Genomic DNA, 4160 nt, shown 5'->3' with positions numbered 1-4160 from the left:
ATATCGTGACGCCGTTGTTGGACTTGAGGCTCCGGTGTGAGTAGGCATGATGTGGGACAACACTTTTTTTTTACGGAAAAGGAACTTTTCATTGATCAACTATGATGATTACATTCAGATTCAACAATGCTAGCTATCTCCCTAGGGGAATTCCGGAGCAAGCATGCCGTGCGCTGTTGCGAGCGGCCCATGCAAGCTAGGGTGTGTCTGCGACTCCTTTCCACACCGGCGGTGAGGTTCTCGTACCTAGGCATGAACAGATAGAGCATCTTCATCGCCTTGTTCGGGAGGGCTGGCGCGGGCCGGCCGACCTGGATCTGGTCACGGTGTTCTCGCGGGGTGCCGCGGCGCGGCCCCTCATCGGCGCAGGATGGTGCGCGGGTGTGCGGGTGGCGTGATGGGCTGCTCCTCGGTGGTGCTCGGCTGGTGTGGTGACGGCGGCAGCTCGATCCAGATCCGGTTGGGGCGGGCTGCGGGCGGTGCGGGCTGCGGGCGGCTTCCTCCGCCGTGGCTGGCGGAGGGGTCGGCGCAGCAGTGGCGGCCTCGGCCTTCCCCTCCTCTTCTTCAGCTCCGGGGGGAGGTGGTGGGATGGGCCGGGGGTCGGGGATGGCTGCCGGCGCCCCAGCCAAAGCTGACCTCGCGGCGGCGCGAACGCTTTGGGGTCGGCCGACGGCTCGTGGTTCCGGTGGTGCGTGCCCGGCGGTTTGGCGACCCGTGCACGAGGGATGGAGATCTTCGATCAAATCCGGGTGAAAACCTGCTATTGGCGATTGCCAAGGCCGGCGATGGCGACGCTGTCTGCGTCGTTCCCTTCCTGAAGGCATCGTCGTGGAGAAGTTCAAGGCCACTCTCTGCTACCTCCGGGGGAAACCCTAGATCAGTAGATCGGATGACGGCGGCTCTCTGGTGTCGTTTCCCCCCTGGGGGCGTCAATCTTGGAGGTGCACACGGGCTCGAGGGACTAGAGGACGGTGACTTTGGTGGAGCGGTGCTTCATCTTACACATTGACGGTGGCGGATCTCGGCGGCGTGGCGCTGTGGAGACTCGGCGTCTGATGCGCGGAGATGGACTCGTGCAGGAGGTGGAAGCTGTCTGGCGTCATGGTGGCGTTGATGGCGGATAGGCCTGGCAAGGTCGGTGCAACAGTACAGCTCTGAAGATGGATTGGTGGCAGGCGGCTGCGGCGGCCTCATACCCGGCAGGGGTCCTGGTTGAGAAGCACGCCGGACTGGTGGGTGCCCATCCCAGGCAGGTCCTGGGTGGGACCTCAAGTCTTTAGATCGTTAGGTTTGGCTGCGTGGTCTGTTTGGTATTAGGCCCAGACTTTCAGCGCCCCTACATCAACTGGATAGGGATAGCGACAGTTGTTGCTTGTTTTGGTGGCTTTAGACTTATTGTTGTATGACTCTGTACGGTCTTGTGTCAATATTTAATAAAATGGCCGTATGCATCGCCCAGATGCAGAGGCCGGGGGTCGTCCTCCTTTTATAAAAAAAGATAGAGCATCTACAGTCGTTGGCCCTAGGGGGCTCGGAAAATCGTCGTCTGGGGGCGAACCGGCGCTAAAAATCGGTTTGGGGTCGATCGGGTTCCCAGCCGCCGTCCCAGGGTCGCCCCCAGTCGCCCTTTTTTAAATATTTCTGAAAATAAATTCGGCAAACATTACAAAGATTCGGTAAACAAAACATAAATTTCGGCGTTCCACAATTTTTTTCATAGAAAACTTAAAATTTACTAAATAAAAAACTCGCTGAGCGCGGCGTAGTCGTCTTCTTCGCCGCCGTCGTCCTTCTCCTTCTTCACGCTGCTGGACCCTTGCCCGGGATCGCCCTGGCGGACAGGTTTGGCCGGTGGCGGCGTGTCGTCATCGTTCTATTCAAGCACGATGACGTCCCCTTCCTCGCGTTCACGGCGGCGCGCGGCGATCTCTGCCAGGGCGCGGCACTGGCGCTCCTTCTCGAGCCGCGCCCAATCTTCCCGCGCCCACTTCATGGCCTCCTCGTTGTCGAGCTCCGGCTCCGTCTTCACGGCGGCGAGCCCCGACTCCATTTTCGACTTGAGGAGGCGGGGAGGAGCCGAGGAGGAGGCACGCCCGCCCTCCTTGATGACGATGCCGGTGCTGCGGGTGCGCCGACCAAGCGGCGTTTTCGCGGGCTCGGCCTTAACACTGAAGAGCGCCGGTGACCCGGAGGAGTGGGAGGAGGAGGAAGAGGAGGAGGAAGAGGAGCCGGTCCTCCTCGGCATCCATTGGCCGCCACTCCGGCGGGGAACCGGGGCGGCCGGGTACGTTAGCGGAGGCTCGTTTCCGCCCTCGAGGTGCTCGAGGACGGCGTGGACCGTGCGGCCGGGGACGCCCCACCACAGGCGGCGGCCGTTGCTGTTTTTGGTCCCCCACATCACCGACGCATTGTTGGTGGAGGCTACCCGCTCCGCCTGTCGGCGTTCGAAGTACGCCGCCCATGCCTCGTGGTTGGCAGCGGCGTACTTCGGGAGGGCCCGCTGCTCCTCCGTCAAAGACGCCCGTGCACGCTCGATCTCGGTGCGGAAGTAGTCCGGGCGCGTGACGTCGGGCAGCAGGGGGGTGGGGACGCCCCCGGCGCTGAGCCTCCACCGCCCCGGCACGCGCATGTCGGGAGGCGCCGGGTAGTTGGCTTCGTGCAGGAGATGGAGTTCCCACTCGTGCAGAGAGCGGCGGCCGAAGCCATTCACCGCCGCCCCATCGCCTGGGAACCTTTTGTAACACCCCGGATGTAACTTGCCATATTTGTAACTCCGACTCTGCCATTTTCGGCTTTAAATTATGAGATTTCCTTCGTGGTTGGGTTTTGTCTTAGTTTTTCATTTTATTCATGTCATGCATATCATATCATGTCATCATGTGCATCGCATTTGCATACGTGTTCGTCTCATGCATCCGAGCATTTTCCCCGTTGTCCGTTTTGCAATCTGACACTCCTACGTGCACCGGAGTCCCCCATTTTTCTCTTTTCGTGAGCGGGTGTTAAACATTCTCAGAATGGCCCGGGATTTGCCAAGCGGCCATGGTACACCACCGGTAGACCGCCTGTCAAATTTCGTGCCATTTGGATTCCGTTTGATACTCCAACGGTTAACCGAGGAACCGTAAAGGCCCCGTGTGTGTTGCAGCCTAACACCCCTCCAAAACGGCCCAATAACCCATCCAATCCACTTCCATGTCGTTCGCCGTTGGATCACGATCGCATGGGCGAAAATTACACCTCATTTGGACACTTCTACCTCCTCCTAGCTACAAATATGTGCACCCTCCTCCAAATTCGGGTCCAAAACCCTAAAAATCGCCCCCGCCGCCACCGGACACGTCCGGCCACCGGACGAATTCCGTCGCCGCCTGCACCCAATAGCATGCCGCCATGTGGCAAGCGCCACCGCCTCTGCCGTCCGGCCCGCCCGTCCCGCAGTCGGCCCCCGCGGGCCCAGTTCGGCGCCGCCGCCCCGCGCGCCCGAGCCTCTCCGCCGCCCAGCTCCTCCTGTGCCGCTTGCCGCCTGCTCCGGCCGTGGCTCGCCGCTCGCCGCCTCGTCGCTGGGCTGCGTCGCCGCCGCCAGCGCACTCCGGCGCCGCCCCACCTCCTCGCTCACCGGCCGAATCCGCGTCTCCGGCGAGGCCTAGAGCACTCCGGCGAACCCCCTCCTCCATTGTTGGCCCTCTTCTTCCCGGATCCAGCGAGATCGACCGGCCTCCTTGACTTCCGTGCCGAAGAACCCTAGATCTGGAGGGGTAAAAATATCTCTAAGTCTTTTCTCTATAACATTTTCAGGCCCTGTTCATTGCATCATAACTTCATGACCGTAGCTCCGTTTCATGCGCATGATGTACCAAAATGTTCATTGGGAGATGCTCTTCATTTCATTACATTGTGACATGCTTGTTTGAGTCCATATTGATGCCCAAATCGTTGATGCAAGAGTGCTATAAATTGTTATGTGCTATTACTTATCAGAGTATGAGGATTTGTCATTTTTGTCACATTTGTTTTGTGCATCATATGGGCATGAGCTCTAAATGTGTTTTGGACTATGTCATGCCATCTTTACAGGGGTGCTTGCCATATTTTTTTTTGATAAATGTGGTGACTAGCACAAGCATGTAAAGTAGCCTTCGTGATATTGCTGATTTCAG

Source organism: Triticum urartu, chromosome 4, assembly GCF_003073215.2.
Source record: "Triticum urartu cultivar G1812 chromosome 4, Tu2.1, whole genome shotgun sequence".
NCBI classification, from domain to species: domain Eukaryota; kingdom Viridiplantae; phylum Streptophyta; class Magnoliopsida; order Poales; family Poaceae; genus Triticum; species Triticum urartu.
The sequence above is the reverse complement of the archived record's forward strand: the minus strand, read 5'-3'. Positions refer to the sequence as shown.